This window comes from Pelophylax lessonae, assembly GCF_965119305.1.
Source record: "Pelophylax lessonae genome assembly, chromosome: 5".
NCBI lineage: Eukaryota > Metazoa > Chordata > Amphibia > Anura > Ranidae > Pelophylax > Pelophylax lessonae.
In genome coordinates this window covers 76,688,834-76,710,546 of record NC_138772.1, presented here as the reverse complement: position 1 = coordinate 76,710,546, position 21,713 = coordinate 76,688,834, and the positions used below count along the sequence as shown (strand labels likewise).

General features: G+C 44.3%; 1 protein-coding gene across 3 annotated transcripts in view; it reads left to right on the top strand.

Annotated features, from left to right (window-relative positions):
* ARHGAP21 (Rho GTPase activating protein 21) overlaps positions 1-21,713 on the top strand; it is a 342,461-nt gene that overhangs the window by 147,450 nt on the left and 173,298 nt on the right. The window lies entirely within an intron of this gene.

Genomic DNA, 21,713 nt, shown 5'->3' with positions numbered 1-21,713 from the left:
CTGCTACTTTTAGAGCCCATTCACATTAGCGCGACTTGTCAGCCTGACAAGTCGCGCTCCCTCGCAGTCCATTGACCGCTACAGGACCCGTTCTAATAGGAGCGACACAAGTCACTCCGACTTAGAAAAAGGGTCCTGTACTATTTCGGGGCGACCTCTGAGCGACTTGCATAGACTTCCATTATGTGAAGTCCCTGCAAGTCGCTCCAAAGTCATGGTGCATTGTAATGCACAAGTCGCCCCCGAAGTAGTAAGGAGTTGTGTCGCCTCTATGTGAACCGACTCTTACAATTACAAATTGGTGGGACAGTCTGCGCAGCCACATGTATTCAGAGATTTGTGAATAGATAAACTACAAGTCACCGTGGCAGGTGGACTTGGAGTTAATATTGGACTATGAGTTCAGTAATTAGCACAGTCCTAGTCCTTGTGGATCTTCTCCAGTTCTCCAGCTGACAACCCATAGAGAAGTACAGGCAGAGAGCTGGAGGAAGTGTCAGGAGGTGCCTGATCATGAGTGCAATGCTTTGCAGGCTCCTGTGTAAGAAATAAACATTTTTTTTAACAATGGTGAACCTAACCTTTAACTTCTAAATTGTTAATGTAAGCACCGACATTTGACATGTTATCAGCCTCTTGCAGTACCTGTACAGCAGAGCTGACCTCTGAGAAGTAGCAGCAGCACAAGGAAGCCAATCAGTTGTACTGCATGCATGGAGCATGCTGGTAGGAGAGAACAAATATGCAGAGTAGTACAGAGTAATGAGCTTTATCAGCATGCTGCTCTTCCTTTTTACTATTAAGTCACCAGGTATGGGAGTGGAGGAGACCTAGAAGTGTTGCTGAACAGCGGCATAAAAATCCTGTTTCTCTTACACTGTAAGACAGTGCTGCGTGTTTATAGCATAGCTATGTAAACCCCAGGACTGGATGGATAGAAATCGCAAATCTTTTGGTAGATAAAAACTGTTCCCTAGATCTCATTTCATCGGTGTGTTTAGCGGTTTGCCTGGAGTATAGCTTTAAAACCATGTAACGAATATTTGCTTACTTATGACAATACCGGTTATTCAAAGATACCAACGCTTTATCAGATGTTACAAAGAATGTTCCTGTGTAGAGGCAGCCTAAGTTGATCTCTGTAATATAATACATCTGCAGCAGACATCTGCTTGTCTCCTGCTTATAACATAATCTCAGTGACATTACTTTGACCAAAAAAGATGGCCGCCCCATGATCACATGCTAAATTCCAGGGTTGTAAAAACAATGCTGCAGCCCTAAGCATTACTTCTTTCTATGTAAATCTTACTGAGGTAGTAGTACATTTTTCTGCTAAAGTACTTTGTTCCCTAAACCATTTTACTGTAAACTGCATTGCTCATGTTCACATCTAAACTCATGCCAGAAATGCCATACATTGTATAGCATGCTGCATATAATTAGCCCCTAGACTTGTGCATAGTTCTGTGAGAGGGAGAGCGAGCTATGAGAGTGGGGATGTGCACCCTGACCAGTTTGGACCATCATGTTGTTTGTTGCTATGATTTTGAGAGGTGATAGTTGAATCTTATTTGGCAGTTACTGAAAATTGACTGAAAGTAGACTAAAGAGGCATTCATGAAAGTTTGATATATATATATATATATATATATATATATATATATATATATATATATATATATATATATATATATATATATATATATATCTCAATCAATCACTATATATGTAAAATCATTGCTAAAAATACACCAATATAAGATCAAATAATAAGGTAATAGTGCAAAAAATTGGGCATAAAATCAATCCAGATAGGTGAATAAATGGATCATAGAAATATCCATACAATGCACAGGTAATATGTAAAAAATATACCAATATAAACTATACTAAAATTAATGTGACTAGTGCTCCAAAATAAAAGAAAATTCATCCAAAGGCGTAGATAGGACAGTGCTGGTTTAAACAATCATGTGAAAATCCATTCATAATACGATAATTGGTTAAACAGTGATAGATTTCAATCCAATTCATACAAAAAATAGGGATCATTTAAAATAAAGTTCAATGCAGGGAGTCCATGTGAATGTGCAGAGGAAATAAATATAATATTCAGTGGTAATCCAAAAGCGTGATGTAAACCAGTCACACATTGTCACCGATGTGAGACAATCCAGAGAATCCAACACTGTGTGCAGTGGCTGCTCACCTCAATATAGGCAAAATAAAGTGTTTCAGCATAAGTAAAGGAATCCTCTCTCACTCCAATAATGACAGCTAGCATTGGATATGCACATACCCTTCACTCATGTAAGATAAAATGAGGGCTCCATAGTGTAGTAGTTTAAAATATTTATTAAAACGATAAATGACTTGCAGTAAAATATGCAAAGATGCACAGGGAAGTGGACCGATTGGTCCCCGCACTGAGAGGCGTGTAATTTCCGAACTTCCGGTCACGGCCGTAGACAAGAAGTGACATCACCCGGTTCCTACCGACGTGTTGCGTCACTACAAGATGTGACTTTATCAAGGGAAATGGTAACAGGAAAACGGGTAAAATTAAAGTTGTAACCATTTTTTTAAGATAAATTGTGGCCAGGATTTATATTTTACATATCCTTCAAGTGGAGCGCCAGCCTCCCCACCAAAACATTAAAAGTCAGCAGCTACAAATACTGTAGCTGCTGACTTTTAATACTAGGACACTTAACCCATCCAGGGATCCCGCCATATCTGCACCACAGCCGATTTTCCAAACAGCTCTTGGGTGCTGTCGCCACCATTGCTTGTAAGGAAAGCTGGCAGTAAATATTTGCGGCTTCGCAGCCAGTTCCCTACTGAGCATGTGCGTAGCATGCTGTGCTTTGTGAATTGCCAGGCGACAGTGGAAATAGGAGGGGGGCCGAACTCCCGAGTGACTTTGCCACAGCGAAGTCACCAGAAAGTGGGAGCGGCTACCTGGCGAAAGGTGCCAAATGTGGCAGCGGAGTGCGGGAGGAAGCAAACAAGCGGAGCTTCCCCTTTTGGGTGGAGCTCCGCTTTAACAAGCAGTACATCATTTTTAAAACAAGCCCTCACTGACCTCTCAAAATGCATGCATTGTGGAGCAACCCATCCTCAGTTTACAGTAGAAAGCACTTTAACTTAACTGCTTCACTCATCCTGTTCACTCCTCCCAATAGTGCCATCCTATATTTCCTTAAAGCCAAAATCCTGAAAAGGCAGATCATCTAGTTACAAGAAGCATGTGTATTCTTACTTGAATCTTCATGTCTTTTGTGTGTTTCTTCCAGAGCTGTTCTGTGACTCAGCATGAAACTTTCTGTGTATGAGCTTCCTGTAATAAAGACCGATGATTGCTCTTCTCCTTGTGCAGGGTGACTGGTCTGGTCTTGCATCTGCCCCCTCCTCTAGGTTTCCTTTTTAATAATATTTAAAAAACTGGGTTTAAAAAGATGTTTGTCACATTCAAAGTGGTTTTATATACTTTCTAGCTGTTGAGAAAAATATTTATTGAAAGCATTTGTGCCCAGAGTTCAGCTTTTACATAAGCACAGAGCTGGGTACATCAATAAAAGGTTGAAGTGCTGTATAATTCAATAATATAGTGCAATCGACCATATCACAAAGCTAAATGTGAGAAACAAGTTTTAACCACTTGCCTACTGGGCGCTTAAACCCCCCTCCTGCCCCGACCAATTTTCAGCTTTCAGTGCTCACTTTGAATGACAATTACTTGGTCATGCAACACTGAACCCATATGAATTTTTTGTCCTTTTTTCCATACAAATAGAGCTTTCTTTTGGTGATATTTAATTACCACTGGGTTTTATATTTTTTGCGATATAAATGAAAAAAGACTTAAAATTTTGGGGGGGAAAAAATGCATTTTTCTTAGTTTCTGCTATAAAATTTAGCAAATTCGTTTTTTCTTTGTAAATTTTGGCTAAAATGTTATACTGCTGCATATCTTTGGTAAAAATAACCCAAATAAGTGTATATTATTTAGTCTGTGTGAAAGTTAGTCTACAAGCTATGGTGCCAATCATTGAAAATTGATCACACCTGATGTACTGACGGCCTATCTCATTTCTTGAGACACTAACAAGCCAGGAAAGTACATATGCCCCCAAAAATTACATATTTTTTGAAAGTAGTAAAGGGCATGTGAGTTTTTTGAAGTTGACATTTTTTCCCATGGGTAACACGGTGACACTGATTACACTGTGGACGCTGTGACGCTGATGGCACTGTGGAATATGATGACACGGTTAAACTGGTGGCACGGTGACACTGATGGCACTCATGACACCGTGACACTGATGACTGATGGGCACTGTGACACTGATGGGCACTGCTGAGCACTGTGACACTGGGCACTGTGACACTGATGGCCACTGTACTTTATCGATTTACAGATCGCCTCACTGCTGCAATGATCTCTCCTTCCTCACACGTGGCCTCTGTGTGAGGAAGGAGAGCTGTCGATGAGAGATGATCTCATGTTTACATTTTAGATCATCTTTCATTGGACACGCCGATCACGTGGTAAATGGCCATGGTGATTGGCCATTTACCACGGTCTGTGATTGGCTGTGTCCAAGGGACACGGCCGACAGAGTTACCCCAATGCGCGCCTGCGGGGAGTGGGAATCTGAGAGGACGTCAATGTACGCTCTCTCTGCAATTAGAGGCCACGCTGTAGCAGTCTTTCGGCTAAATCGCGGGCAGGCGGGGGAGGGGGGGATTGGGGGGGTTGGAGGTTAAAAATATTAATCTAAAAACACATGTAATTCCATATATCAGAGTTCAAGTGAAAACAAGTTGTGGTAATTCCCGGTGCTCAATGATGATAATTCCAATGTGTCAACAGGCTGATATCCTCCACCAAATGGTAAAATTGCAAACTCACCGGAGCCAAATGCTGTCTAGATTATAGGACCGCAAACACGCCATGGTATTGGTATAATCTCTTTCTGGAAGTGGTCTCCATAAGACATTTGTGCGCTCCAACGCTTTCAAATTAATGTCATCACCCAGGGTATTCAAACCGGTCATAAAGGATAAATCGAAGCTAGGTACACTGTTATTGGGAGAGGGCAGCTCCCAAAACTCCTAGAGACGCAACTAAGACAACTTCACTAAAGGAATGCAGAGAGAGATTGTTATGGACTGATTTATTCCATTAACTATTTAAAGACTCTGGTAACCAGAGCCCCATCATTGTCCCTGTTAGTTGCGCCAACTTGTTTGTGGTTGAATTTGCCCACAATGTCTGTAGCTACAGAGGTCAGTGAGGCCTTGTTTAGAGTGGTAGTAAACCCGGGGGGGGGGGGGGAATTGGGGGCCTTAAAATGAAGCCCTCCAGCACCATGTTGTCACCACTGACAGGGCTTTAACCTTCGTCTGGTCTTCCTTCTGGGTTCGTGGCTCCGGCCATTTGAATGGCCGAGTCTCGATGACGTTTCTCTGGCGCATGTGCACTGGAGCAACGATCGCGGCACAGCGCTCTGAAGGGACAGCATACTCACTATGCCATCCCTTCAGAGCATGGTGCGTGTGCATCGAGGACATCACCAGCTGCAGAAACAGTGAATATCTCCTAAACTGTGCCTGTTTAGCAGATATTCCTTGTACCTATGGGTAAGCTTTATTATAAGCTTACCTGTAGGTACAAGTCACCAAGTGATGCTTACTATTGCTTTATGCACATTGTTTCTATATTGAGAATATGTTCATATATAGCCTGAATATGCCATACTTACTGCATATTAGGAATATGTATAACCTGGCCACAATTCTATAAACCTAAGCTTTTTTTTTTTTTTTTTATATGCCATAGCCACTATTTAATTAGTCAGGTTAGATTTTGAGGTGACCATAGACACTTATAAAGTCTTGTGTTGTGTAATTTATATATACAGTATCTCACAAAAGTGAGTACACCCCTCACATTTTTTTTAAATATTTTATTATATCTTTTCACGTGACAACACTGTAGCCACGTGTCTCTTCTTCAATGTAAAGTAGTGCGTGTATAGCTTTATAAAAGTGTAAATTTGCTGTCCCCTTAAAATAACTCCGCACACAGCTATCAATCGCTTAACTGCTGGAAACAAAAGTGAGTACACCCCTAAGTGAATATGTCCAAATTGGGCCCAAAGTGTCAATATTTTGTGTGGCCACCATTATTTTCCAGCTCTATCTTAACCCTCTTGGACATGGAGTTCACCAGCGCTTCAGAGGGTTGCCACTGTAGTCCTCTTCCACTCCTCTATGATGACATCACGGAGCTGGTGGATGTTAGAGACTTTGCGCTCCTCCACCTTTCATTTGAGGATGCCCCACAGATGCTCAATAGGGTTTAGGTCCATCACCTTTACCCTCAGCTTCTTTAGCAGGGTAGTGGTCGTATAGGAGGTGTGTTTGGGGTTATCATGTTGAAATACTGCCCTGCGGCCCAGGTTCCGAAGGGAGGGGGGATCATGCTCTGCTTCAGTATGTCACAGTCCATGTTGGCATTCATGGTTCCCTCAATGAACTGTAGCTCTCCAGTGCTGGCAGCACTCTTGGAACCCCCAGACCATGACACTCCCACCACCATGCTTGACTGTGGGCAAGACACACTTGTCTTTGTACTCCTCACCTGGTTGCGCGCTGGACAACAACTGAACCAAATAGGTTTTTCTCTATCGCTCATTGACAGACGTAGTCTTCTTGATTCTCAAGAGCTGGGTTATGTTGTCTCCGCAGGAGTAGGACTAGGCAGAATGACAAAACGTTCTGGCTCCACCCTAGGGGGCAGTCCCTGAGGGTATATCCTCCCTCTCTCTGCTACAGGGAATCAGTTTTTTTCTGTCTAGTCAGGAGTAAGGACCTAAGCTCCTTGCTGGGATCTTTTGGTCCTGGCAAGACTTTTTTTCTTTAAGAAAAAGACATTTTTTAGGTAGTTTTTCTCCAGTGTTTTTTTTTTTTTTTCCTGTGAGATCTTCAAGCAAAAATGCCGGACTGGGCGACACTTGTGGTCACCCCAGCCGGCCTACGAGCGCGTGCAGACCAGGCATTGCGCTTGGTCGGCCGCGACATATTCAAGTAAGTATGCGGGGCCGGGCGACGGGCTGGATGTGAGATCCAGTGGTCACCCCGGTTTCTGCCTAAAAGGCGCGTGCAGACCAGTGCGCTGAGTCGGCCGCGACTGAGTCCCAGTAAAGGGGCTGACTTTGCGAGTTAAAGCTCGCTTGGACGCCAGGACCAGAGAGTCGAGGCGTCCACAAACCCCCACCCCGGTGGAGAGGGTATTATGAAGAGAGGGTGCCTGTCGGTTCGGTATGGTGAGTAAAACGTTCCCTTTTTTTCCTCATTTATGAGGCAGTATATATTATGGGCCCCTCCATATATGGTCAGTATATATCTGACACTTACAAGTCCCCCTTGTAATACAGCATGTGTTTGTGGGAAGTGGACTTGGTTCAAGAGCTAACACTCTACCCAGCAGACTGTAACATTACAGCAGACATAGGAGGTATAATCCTACCTTATGTGCAGTGTATCTCTGTAGATCCATATGTCACCTCTCAGCAGAGTGCAGGTGGATGTGCTGGGAAGACGATATCGGCGGTCCGCCGCCATTTTGCCGTAGACCGAATACATATATGTCCACAGGTCACGCCGGCCGCCATGTTTTTGGAGTCTTATGTCTCTTCTATGGGGGCGGCCATGTTTTGTGAGCCCAGCTTCCTCGTGGAGGGCTGGGAACGCCGGAAGGCGTACACAGGGGGCGGAGCCACGCCTTCTGCCCGGGAAAAAGCAAACAGCTCCTTCCAGTCTGTGTAAGACAGACGCTGGCTGCAGTTTGTTGGAAACTGCACTGCATCGGTTGGTGAGCCTTGGGGGTCCCTCTCTCTCTCTCTGGGATCGAGAAGCAGGTACTCTGAGGGGCGCTATTGCGCTAGGGGGAGACACACAAAAAAAAAAAAAAAGTTTTTTTGTTTATTGCTGGCAAAGTGTCCTGTATTAACATGGACCCTGCCACTCATGTATCTCCTCCGGATCCCCTCGAGGGGTCTGCGGGATCCTCCAGCACCCCATTGACAATTGAATCTTTGTCAGCTATTATGGAAACTTTTGTGTCCCGGGTGGAAGTGGCTTGTCAGGGACAGGGCGCAAGAAAGCGACCCCCGCCTAACCCCTTATTATCTGAAACCTCGGATTCAGACTCTGAGCCTATTTCTGCAGTTGCAGGTACTTCATCTGGTATTGGTGTCTCGGGTCCTGTCTCTTCAGACAGTGAGGAGGATGTTTCGGCATCTGCCATAGCCCGAGAGGAAGCGTTGGTAAACGCACTCATTGTATCTGTTCAAGAGACTTTAAGGTTACAGGGTATTCCATCAGAAATAGCTGAAACTGAGATCCCTTTTGGGACTAAAAAGCGCATCAAAGTGGCAAAGGTTTTTCCATTGCCCAAATGTTTGGCAATCCAATCGATGAAGAATGGCGTCTGCCAAAACGCACTTTTAATATTTCCAAACGCATTGACAGGCGTTATCCGTTTGAGGAAACCCTTATTAAGAAATGGACAGAACCACCTGTGGTGGATTCACCTATTGCTAGATTGAATAAAGCCACGGTTATTCCTTTAGAAGACGCTCCGTCTTTTAAAGATCCAGTGGATCGCAAGATAGAAGCTATGTCTCGCACCATGTTTTCCTTGATTGGATCAGCTTTCAGGCCAATAATTGCTATTGGTCTGGTTTCGCAGGCTGTAACTGAATGGACCAAGTGGTTACGCCGGGACTTAGAAGAAGTCCCTCAGGCGGTATCAGATTTGTTGGAACAAATGATACAGGGGTTACAGTTTGTATGTGATGCGGCGTTAGACGCCACTCCATTAATGGCGCGAGCATCAGTCTCAGCAGTGGTTCTCAGGCGTACACTGTGGCTAAAAGGTTGGATAGCCGACCAAGGTTCCAAAAAAGCATTGGCTAATATCCCCTTTTCAGGAGAGCGTCTATTTGGAGCCAACTTAGATGAGATCATTAAGGATCTCACCGGTGGAAAAAGCACCTTTTTACCGCAAAATTTTAAAGGTAAAGGAACTCGTCAAAGACGAGGGCCTTCTTTTTCTGCTCACAAGAGGTTTTTTCGTCCAGCGGGTGAAAAAACTAAGTCCTCCAAAGCTCCTGCAGGAGGCGTCAGGGGTCGGTGGTCGGGCAAGCAAAAGCCCGCCCCCTCCAGACCTGAAGATAAACCATCCAAAGCCTGAAGGTGCGCCCCCACCCATAACTGGGGTGGGGGGACGTCTTCGCCGGTTCCCGGATCCATGGCTTTCCAGAATCCCGGACAAATGGGTTTGCGAAGTCATAAAGTCAGGGTACAAGATCGAGTTTCGATCTCTCCCACCGGCGCGATTCTTCCCTTCCAATATCCGACTATCTCCGGATCGTCTAGAAGATCTGCGGAGAGCAGTCACAGATCTACTACAACAAGGAGTGGTAGTCCACGTTCCTTGGACAGAACGGTTTCAAGGGTTTTATTCAAACCTGTTTACAATACCCAGGAAAGAGGGCAAAGTGCGTCCAATTCTGGACTTAAGAGCGCTCAATTCTTTCGTCAACATAAGAAGATTCAGAATGGAGTCCATTCGCACGGTAGCAGCCTTCCTGCATCCAGGGGATGTCCTAGCGTCCATAGACATCAAGGACGCCTATCTTCACATTCCCATTTTCGCAGGACATCAGCGTTTTCTACGCTTTTCCGTAGAGGAGAACCACTATCAGTTTGTGGCGTTACCTTTCGGTCTCGCCACGGCTCCGCGGGTCTTCACAAAGGTGTTGGCCCCTATGTTGGCACTTCTGCGCCAAAGAGGTATATCGATTCTAGGTTACCTAGACGATCTTCTGCTTCATGCAGAATCTCCTCAGACCTTGCTACAAAACATAGAAATTACTATGATTTCTTTACAGGAATTCGGGTGGCTGGTGAACCAGCAAAAGTCATTTCTGGTTCCCACCCAGAGGCTCGAATATCTGGGTCTAATTCTAGACACAGTCAGGACGAGAGTTTTCCTTCCGGTAGGGAAACTTCGAAAGATTCAATCAGCAGTCCAGTTGTTACTGTCCAACAGCTGGTCTTCCCTTCGGACGTGCATGAGGGTTCTGGGGTTGATGGTGGCTTCATTCGAAGCAGTCCCATTTGCCCAGTCCCATACCCGAATTCTTCAGCAAGAGATTCTTCTCAGATGGAATCGGAATCCGGAATCCCTGGACAATCAGATACGATTGAGCAAACAGACCAGAGAGTCTCTGGTTTGGTGGCTTCGGTCTCCAATGCTCAGCCAGGGAAAGTCATTTCTGCCAATATATTGGACGATAGTGACCACGGATGCCAGTCTATCCGGATGGGGAGGAATTCTTGGTCAGTTATCTGTCCAGGGACTTTGGTCCCCGGAAGAATCCAGATTACCGATAAATGTATTGGAACTGAGAGCGATCAGACTTTGTCTGATTCACTGGACCGAGCAGCTCCAGGGCAGCCCGGTTCGGATCCAGTCGGACAATGCCACGGCCGTGGCTTATGTCAATCATCAGGGGGGCACCAAGAGTGTCCGAGCGGCCAAAGAAGTGGCTTGCATTCTTCGCTGGGCGGAACGATTTGTTCCAGCAATCTCTGCGGTGTTCATTCCGGGGGTGGAGAATTGGCAGGCAGATTATCTCAGCCGTCAGACCCTGGATCAGGGGGAATGGTCCCTCCATCCAGACGTTTTCCACCAGTTGTGCCTACGGTGGGGCACACCGGATGTGGATCTGTTGGCATCACGATTCAACAGGAAAGTTCAGAGATTCGTGGCTCGCTCCCGCGATCCTCTAGCAGAAACCGCAGACGCACTGATCGCCCCGTGGGGGCAATACCAGCTAATATATGCCTTCCCTCCTCTCGCGTTACTGCCAAGACTTCTTCGCAGGGTAGAGGAGGAAGGAATCCCAGTAATCCTGGTAGCTCCGGACTGGCCTCGTCGGGCTTGGTACGCCGACATGGTCAGACTGGTGGCGGACGTCCCATGGAGACTTCCTCTCTGGGAAGATCTACTGTCTCAGGGACCGATCTTCCATCCTGCTTTACGATCGCTGGCTTTAACGGCCTGGCTATTGAGACCCAGGTGCTGAAGGACAAAGGTTTGTCAGCTTCAGTTATTCCTACTCTAGTTGAAGCAAGGAAAGCGACTTCCAGAAAGATTTATCATCGCACATGGAAGTCCTACATTGCATGGTGTGAACCTTTGGGGTTCCATCCTCGGTCTTATTCGATTAGTCGAATATTGGCTTTTCTGCAACAAGGGGTTGAGCAGAAACTGGCCTTGAGTACTATCAAGGGTCAGGTCTCAGCATTAGCCATCTTCTTTCAGAAGCCTTTGGCTACTCATTCCTTGGTGCGGAATTTCATCCAGGGGGTGCGACATCTGGCTCCGCCAGTGCACGCGCCGTTACCCCCCTGGGATCTTAATTTAGTGTTGTCGGTTCTTCAGAAACCTCCCTTTGAAGATATTAGGGAGATTCCTCTACCCACATTGTCCCAGAAGGTGGCCTTCTTGGTGGCTATTACTTCTGCACGCAGGGTGTCAGAACTGGCCGCATTATCTTGTCGTTCACCATATCTGGTGGTTCATAGAGATAAGGTGGTTCTTCGTCCGAATCCATCCTTCCTACCAAAAGTAGTTTCAGAATTTCATCTGAATGAAGAAATTGTATTACCTTCCCTGTGTCCTAAGCCCAGTCATCCTCGGGAATTTGCTTTGCACTCCTTGGATGTGGTCCGGGCGATCAGGGTATACTTGAAAACGACAGACTCGTTTCGCAAGACGGATTCACTTTTTGTGATCCCAGATGGACCCAAAAAGGGGTTGCCTGCATCTGCCGCGACCATTTCCAGATGGATCAGACAGACGGTAGTGCAGGCTTATTCTATTAAGGGTCGGGAGCCCCCGTTCCCTGTTAAGGCGCACTCCACTCGGGCACTTAGTGCGTCATGGGCCTTTCGCCATCAGGCGTCAGTGGTCCAGGTGTGCAAGGCGGCTACCTGGTCGTCGGTGCATACCTTCTCTAAACATTATAAAGTTGATGTAATGGCATCGTCTGATGCCTCATTTGGCCGCAAGGTTTTGCAGGCCGCAATTTGAGGAGACTAGTGGTCTACCTCGAGGGTTTTTTTCCGTTGGAAAATTTTTTCTTTTAGTCTCATTCTTTGTTTATAATGAGCCTTTAAAACTTCTAGTTTGGCACCGGTTGGGCCTACTAGATTGGATTTGATTTTGTCAATCCCACCCCTCATTTGTGGCACTGCTTCTGGATGTCCCAGCTCTTGAGAATCAAGAAGACTACGTCTGTCAATGAGCGATAGAGAAAAATGGATTTTTGTAAGAACTTACCGTAAAATCCTTTTCTCTTAAGCTCATTGACAGACGTAGTACCCGCCCCTCTATCATTGAGTTGGGTTGGGTTAATTTCTCTGTACTGCTTTAAACAGAACTGATTCCCTGTAGCAGAGAGAGGGAGGATATACCCTCAGGGACTGCCCCCTAGGGTGGAGCCAGAACGTTTTGTCATTCTGCCTAGTCCTACTCCTGCGGAGACAACATAACCCAGCTCTTGAGAATCAAGAAGACTACGTCTGTCAATGAGCTTAAGAGAAAAGGATTTTACGGTAAGTTCTTACAAAAATCCATTTATCTTGGTCTCATCAGACCACAAGACATGGTTCCAGTAATCCATGTCCTTAGTCTGCTTGTCTTCAGCAAACTGTTTGCGGGCTTTCTTGTGCGTCTTTAGAAGAGGTTTCCTTCTGGGACGACAGCCATGCAGACCAATTTTATGTAGTGTGCAGCGTATGGTCTGAGCACTGACAGGCTCACCCCCCACCCCTTCAACTTCTGCAGCAATACTGGCAGCACTCATACGTCTATTTCCCAAAGGCATCCTCTGGATATGATGCTGAGCATGTGTACTGAATTTCTTTGGTCGACCATGGTGAGGCCTGTTCTGAGTGGAACCTGTCCTGTCCTGGTAAAACTCTGTATGGTCTTAGCCACCGTGCTGCAGCTCAGTTTTAGGGTCTTGGCAATCCTCTAGGCCATCTTTATGTAGAGCAACAATGCTAACCAGTATAAGAGAGTGAGAGCGATAACACCAAATTTAACACACCTGCTCCCCATTCACACCTGAGACCTTGTAACACTAACAATGGCTAATTGGGCCCAATTTGGACATTTCACTTAGGGGTGTACTCACTTTTTTGCCAGCGGTTTAGACATTAATGGCGGTGTGTTGTTGTTTTGAGGGGACAGCAAATTTACAGTGTTATATAAGCTGTACACTCACTACTTTACATTGTAGCAAAGTGTAATTTCTTCAGTGTTGTCACATGAAAAGATATAATCAAATATTACAATAATTTTTATTTTTGTAGAGATACTGTGTGTGTGTGTATATAATGCAATGCTCATATTTGAAATTTGTTGAACTCTCTTCTTCAGCTACTGGCTATCCTTCATATGGGTAGATATGTGTAGCTAAAGTGATTATGCAAACAGTCTTGGTTGATGGATCTGGAGATGCTGTCAGCTCCTGTTTGTGTAGGATTTTTCTTGGAGGTCTTGGCTTTGGAATTCCTTATAGTCTGTCCGCCTTTTGTTCTTGCCTGTCCTGTTTTGGAGGTTATGTTTATTTAAGAAAAATCCCACTTACAGGTCTGAAGGCATCTGCCACTTTATTGGAATTTTTTGAAGTGCAGTAGGGCTTGGATGACCTCATCCCTACAGGGACATGAATGATGTAATTTCCAATATTGTGTAGATGTTTGTTCCTGGTAGTTTGTAATCTAACACACCCCAAACACCCGAGTGAAAGTGTCCGTCAGTGTAAACGGTAGATAGTTGTATAGACAAGGATTGTGGTACTGACTTATCCTGCGCAGTGATCAATATATTTGGCACTTTAACATAAATTTCAGTATTACACGGTAACTCAACAAAGGAAAACTGCGCGCATGCATGCACACAGATAAAACTTATAATATCTATATAATATATGGAAAAAAATAAATTGTGTGTGTGTGTGTGTGTGTGTATGTATGTGTGTGTGTGTGTGTGTGTGTGTGTATGTATATATATATATATATATATATATATATATATATATATATATATATATATATATATATATATATATATATATATATAGTCTATGGGAACGCAGCAGCTGCATAGCTATTGGACGGGAGAGTGGCCCCAAGTGCACACTGTATTCAAGCCACGCACCTGCACCCACACAGCTGTCAAATTTGGACAAGCAGCTGTGTCTGTGCAGCCGCCGTGTTCCTATAGACTTGCATAGACTGCCTTCACGCAGCACCTGGTGGCTCAAGCTGCTTACAGACCAGGCCCGTTCATAGACTTTGGGTGTAAACCCTCAAGTGGATTAGGAGACACTTGCCTCCATGTACAGTATGTGCTTTTACTTTTATGGAATGTGGTGGTAGTAAATAAAAAAGGTGAGTGAAAGCATTGTAGCCATAGATACACCGAAGTTTCAGCAGAAGAAAGGTGCCGATGGCGACAAAAACGCACGGGATTTCGCCGAGATTTTACAGCGATTTATACAATGCTTATGGTGTGTTTTTCATAGGTCATGTGACCCAAAAACTGCATAAAAAATGTAACATGGTTGCGTTTGATGTGTTTATTGCTGCGTTTTCAATGCATTTCCGGTTTCGGCACCAGCTAGAATTCTCAAAGCAGGGTTCAGCGTTGGCAGCCTTCTTTCTTTTCTTATCACCTATTGGGGAAATGTTGTGAAAGCGTATAGGTTTCTATTAAGAAAGCTGATCCTCGTTTTAAGTCTTTATGAATAGAGCCCTCCTCATTTTCTTGTATTGTAACTGTACTGTTTCCCTTTCTATTATAGAAAAGCACTGCACAAATAATAATATATAAATTCCTGACAAGTCATAACATACTGAACTATAACATTTTATAAAAAAGAGAGTACTTTTTATCACGCTAAAGCTATTTATGAGCTCCGGCTAAATGGCCGAGCCTAGTAGAGTCTTTCAAGGTCTACCTGAGAATACCACACTAGGATAATGCTATTAGGTTTCTGCAGGCAGTAGGGACACACTGGATGCCTTCCCTGCCATTGTGCTCTTGCTGGGTGTCCAGTATACCCCTGTTCCTTAACAGGGCCTTTTCTGGCACTTTTTTCACATGTAACAATCAGTATTTTTTGCTAGAAAATTATTTAGAACCCAAACATATCCTTTTTATTTAGTTTTGTCAAAGCAGAGGCCCTAGAGAATAAATTGGTGGGTTTTGCAATTTTTTATGTCGCATGGTATTTGTGCAGCGATTTTTCAATTGCAGGTTTTTGGAAAAAATATATTTTATTTTATTGCAAAAAAACAATACATAACCAAATTTTATTGTAAAATATAAAAGATGTTACGCTGAGCAAATAGAAACATGTCAGGCTTTAAAATTGCGCACACGACAAAAGACATCAATTTTACTATCCATAGGCGATGCTTTAAAAGCCTTTACAAGTTACCACTTTTTTATTATTGCCCATGATCTGACATTCATGGTGATAGCTCACATGTGTAGGACGATCACTGTTTGCGTGCATGCCGGACCAAAGTGTGCCGTCGCCATCGTTTTTTTTTTTTTGGAATTCCTAATTTATTTTATCCTTACACTGTTGCTTTAACGTTTTTTTGTTTTCGATCACTTTTATTGCTGTCACAAAGAATAACATTTTTGTGACGGCAAAAGGCACAGCAAAGAGGCCCTCTTTATGAAAAGATCAAACCCCGCCTCTGCAATTAAAAGCATTCAAAACACAAAGATTTTTGAAAATAGTGCAGATTTGTTTGAGTAAGTCAGGAGGGATGTCATTGCTTCCCGGTTACTATTACGAACAGCGGATCCCAGCTTTGCTTGGCTGTGCGGCTCGACCGGCCGCTGGTTGCTTGGCTCTCCTAGTGGATCGGGAGAGCCACGTAAGGTATGGGAGGGCGTCTCCTCCCGCTCCTTGTAATAGCAATTAAGCCACTCCCATAGCTTATTACAAGAGAGCCGACTGCTGGCTCTAAAACACGGTACCACAAACGTCCAGTGACTTCCGGATATGTCGCTTGATAGGAAGTGGTTAAGGAGGGGTAGGCTCCCTCCAACCACACCTGCCCTTGATCTACCCATTCTTATATGTGCTCCTACTATAAAGGCTTTGGAAATTTAGAGTCAGGACCGCAGTATATACAGAGGTCGCGTGGCATGGGCACTGCGGCTTGCGCATGTGTGCAAACAATGCCCTCTGTTTTTAGGTAAACTGTTAGGGCCAATTTGGTTGTTTTGCAACTGGAAAGTGTGCTGGGAAATCTTTTGTCTGTTTGTGATGTGCATTGCCCTTCCATGTGCACCTTGCTGCAGAAGCCAGTTATAGGTTGGGGAGGGAATGCCATTTTTTGTATTGCAGGCAGTAGGGAGCATGTTATCAGTATCCTCATCCATAGGGATCACTTTCTGGTACAGTGGTACAATTAGAGTTTTGGGTGGCTCATGAAGTGTGCGGTAGCAGTAGGGCCTGAGCTGTGGGAGACGTGTACACAGAGCAAAGAACATAGACTACTATTCTGGCAACAGTATTGTTTCCTTTCTGGACCAGAATCTTAATTCAGTAACTTGATACAGCAGTGAATGATGCCCGCTGAAAGACTGGGCTGACTTTCTGGCGAGGAAGGAAAATGAATGTGCTGTTAGGAAGATTTCTGTGGTCTTCCAGGATGTTACACATTTAATATATATATATATATATATATATATATATATATATATATATATATATATATATATATATATATATATAATAATCGGAGGTAAATTTTAAACAAATCTGGATAGGGATAATACATTGAGACCAAACTAGCATTTCTTCTGTATTTACAACAGGGCTTGACAAACCCCAGGCGCCAGGTCGCATTGGCGACTAGAATTAGCGACCTGGGTTACACTGCGGCAGGTGTCTTTTCACCAGACATCCCCAGTCGCCTGCGAGGTGCAGGAGTCTCCCGCATGTGGGCTGCAGCTCCCTGACACCCGCAAGTGCTGCGCCCTAATGTGGGAGACTCCCACACCTTGCAGGAGATTTGGGATGTCTGGCGACAGAACGGAGTCTGTTAGCGGTGACAGAACTGAGCCGATGCTTCCTGTATAGTTCCGGCTCCATCCTGTCGCAGGAAGAGATACAGGAAACATTGGTTCTGCACTATTCCTGCACCACCGCTCCTCACACTCTCCACCCGCCAGCACTATCAGCCAGCAGTACCCGCCTGCAGTAAGTTACATGTGCTAGGGGTGCAACTAGCCCCCAGAATATAATTGTAAATATCCCAGCATGTGCAGTATTTCTGACCGCACTACCATGACCACTTCAAATCACTGAAGTGGTCATGGTGGTTAGAGTGTTCATTTATTATCTCTCAGAAGATGTAAACAAAGTACACACAGGTCGGATGCCGGGCAACATCAGCCAGTTAATTCAAAATGGTCTGCCATTGGGCCCGTGTGTATGGCAGCCAGTCCCACAGAGGCCAGCCATTCAGCGAGCGCGAAAAAAAACTGGCTCCTAACTTTTATAGCTGTTCCCTAGATTTCAAGCAAATTTGCCAAACCCTGATTTACAATGCATCTTATGATCTGAACAGCGGTTGACCATTATGAGATTCGCCATTTAACTTCAGTTTTTTCGCTTGATTCTTGTATATCAGTCAGAATATGTTGGCTAGAACAGTGATTCTCAACTCCGGTCCTCAGGGCACACTAACAGGGCAGGTTTGCAAGAAAACTGAAATACATCACGGGTGATATCATTTGCTGCTCAGTGATTGCAGTATTCTAGTCTGCATCTCCCCAAGGTAATATTTAAAATCTGGCCTGTTAGTGTGCCCTGAGGACCAGAGTTGAGAAACACTGGGCTAGAACATGTTTGGCTTTACACTTCATACCTCCAAACTTTTTGACATGGGCATGAGGGACACCTATTAGTATTAGTATGTAAACCTAGGACACCCCCCCTTTTTTTTTAACCACTACTATCCCTTTATAATGGCTTTTTAAATTTACAAATGCAACAGTTTTTATAAATTGGATGAAAGGTTTATCACTGGGAAACACTTTTTGAAATCTAAAAAGTACAACTTATATACAACTATATAGATCGGATAAAAATAAGGGACAAATGAGAAAAGAGGGACAGTCACTTGAAATCAGGGACAGTTGGGAGCGATGTATACTTTGAGTTGTTTTTTTCTGCATCCCATTTGGGAGAGTTACCCCTTCTTCCGTTTCTGGTGACCTCTGTAAGATTCTGATATTACCATCGCTGTCACCAGGACAAACCGAAAGGGCAATTCTTCCCAGTGGGAACATAATTGGCAGTAAAATCCTGACAAAGGTTCTAACCCTTCTCTCTGTTCAGAACTAAAATGTAAGAAAAGTTTTGCCGTGAGTTACTTTTCAATTAAAAAGGTGCCAGTGTTTTCTTACTAGGGGTTTTCCAATGTTCTTCTGACAGATCTCCCTACTTTAGGGGGATCAGACATGGTCATATAGGGGTTAACAGTAAAATCCAGCATCACAAGCTCTTGCTCTTCCATATACAGATTTCTCATTGAGCTCAGAAAGCTCTGAGAGGGATCCCTGATTATTTCCTTTTGTAAATAGAAAAAGGAACAAATGTTTCACTGGTTGTGCACCACACCCCATTGTCTGATGAACTGATATCCATTCATACTGCAGCTCCTGGATAGTGAAGTGACCTGATCTTACACACCGCATTCCCCGAGGGGAAGTCTGCCCATCTTTGGCCAGTCTTTATCTTTTGTGTTAGACTGACTCACCGGACAGGCAGTTAGTACAATATTATACGGCCAGAAATGTGTGGACACCTGACCATCACACCTACGTGTATGAGGTTGTGGGACTTCCTGTTGCAAAACCGTGGGCATTAATACACGTGGGGCCCCCTTTGCAGCTATGACAACCGTTACTCCTTTAGGTAGGATTTGTAGAAGATTTTTGAGTATGCGTTGGGAAATTTATGCTTATTGAAAGAGTATTTGTGAGGTTAGGTACTGCTATTAGATGAGAAGGCCCGGCTTGCATTCAGTGTTTTAGTTCATCCCAAAGGTGTTCAGTAGGGTTGAAGTCGGGGCTCTGGCCATTAGGATTTTTAAAATTTTCTGTAATTAAAAAAAGAAAAAAAATCATGGAGCTATAGTTTTATGGGGCTACATTTACTTAAACTGGAGAGTGCAAAATGTGGTGCAACTCCGCCTAGAAACCAATCGGCTTCCAGGTTTTTTTTATTGTCAAAGCTTAACTGAACAAACTGAAGAGTTAGAAGCTGATTGTCTGTTATGTACAGCTGCACCAGATTCTGTGTGCTCCAGTTTTAGGTAATTCCCCCCCCCCCCCCCCAATTGTCATAAGTTGTCCTATACACACAGCCTAAAGTTGAGTAAATTTTCTCATTCCTGTGTTAGAAATTTCTGTTTGTGTTCCTACATGATACATGCAGCATGGTACTGCACAGGTTCATGCATGACCAGTCTGTATTCTGAGAACTAACATTTAGGTGGAGTTCAACCTATGCAATGTCAGACATTGCATGTGACTCGGAGCGCACTGCTCTGCAAATCAATGTGATGTCTGTGCGATGCGCATTCAGCCATACAGATTGTATGGCTGAATTCACATCGCATTTAGACCAAGGTATCACAGGACCCTTTTTTTTTTGTCTGCACCAGAATCTGATTGCATTGGTGTCCAAATTGACTGCAATATGGGAACTGATCTGGGGGTGTAGTTAACCTTGTATTGACACCCCCAGCGATTCGCATATGGCAGTGTGAACTGCCTGGGAAGTAGAGTGTGATGCCGGAACCCGCAGTGCATTCGCAGGGTTCCCGCATCGCATATGTGTGAACCGGCACTTACTGTGAAGAAACGACATATCCCATATTTCCTGGGTGTCTGAACTCTGCAGGTGAGATACCAACAGGCAGAACAAATAATGGGGCACTCCCACATTTGTGATGCAACACACAGGAAATGGTAAGGCATGGACTGGATGCTGTGTGACCCAACACAAGTTGCCTGTCCCTAGAGACAAGCTAGATGAATTTATACATGGACCAAGGGGAATTGATCAGCCATGACACTGCAAACTGCAGCCACAACACATGTGAGTCTATCTTTACAAGGTAAGACAAAGTACATAGAGAATATTACTACACGAATACCTAGTTAACAATAACTGAAAACATTTTTTTTTTTCCATCAAAACACCTTTAAAAGAAAAGTATGACCAAATCTTTTTTGGTCATACTTCTATTGTGGAACACAGGAGTACAATTACTTTTGTCCTCCTGTGACCTAGAGACTGCTGATAGCAGGCTGTTACCCGCCATTGGCTGATGGGGCAGAGCCACTCCAGACTCGGGAAGAATCCTGCTGCTTGATTGATCGTTGGCTCTTCCTTTTACTGTGTGGCTGAGAGCAAGAGTCATCCACATCTGTCCCCTCCCCAGCCCTGTGCTCCCGTGAGCGCTGGAGGAGCAGAATGGAGAGTGGTGAGTTTCTCTTTAAGTGGGGTACACACTATAAGAAAATCGGGCGATTGTCTGATTTTCCTCGTTGTTTCACAGCAAATTTGAACCGATGAAAGAATTTTCATACGAATTTCCGTACGAGAACGAGACAAGCTTTTTTTTTTTTTTTTTTTTTGTTTCTGATCATTCGCAGTTTTTCTTTTCTGTTTTTTTTTTTGTAAAAAAATTGTACGCAAACGGTACACTTTAAACTAAAATCTTTCGTTTTTTTTCCCGTATGGGAAACAATTTGTAGTTTGTCCCTTCTAGAATTTTCATACGAAAATTCTGAATCGTCTGTAGAAAGTTCTGTACACACTATACGAAAATGTTCGCCCGATATTCTTATATTGTGTACGAGCCTTTACCAAACATATCAGATCTTATCTTTCTGGATCTGGCTTTGTACACAGTGGAACAGTCACGCTGGAACAAAAAGGATCTTCCCAAACGTTTGCCACAAGCCTGGGAAGCTCACTATCCTCTCAGCTGTCTGTGTATACTGTAGCATTACCGGTACCCTTCAATGCAAACACCTGAACTCAGTCATTTGGAGGAGCATCTTCATACTTTTGGCTGTGTAGTGTTGGAGAGATGGTCTGGTGCCCACAGATTTGTGCATTTTAGTGTATATCATTTGCACTAGAGATCGACCGATTATCGGCAAAGCCGATTTATCGAGGGCCGATCTGCACTTTCTCCGATATATTGGAATCGGCCCTGGAGGTTAACGATATTGCCGATATTTCGGGAAAGTGCTTGTACTGGAGTGATGCCTGCAGCTAGAGGCTGTCTTGTAATGACAACCGGTGCGGCTGAGAAGCCGCTCGGCTGTCATTACAAGGAGCGGGAGAGGACGCCCCCCCCACCGCCTTCCACGGCTCGCCCGGGGTCTCCTGTCCCACTGGGAGACCTGGGCAACCATCCTGCACGGCCGCCGAAGAAAAGACATGATCAAAGCTGCATTCGGCTCTGATCGGGTCTCCGTGTAAAAACCCGGAAGTGATGTCATG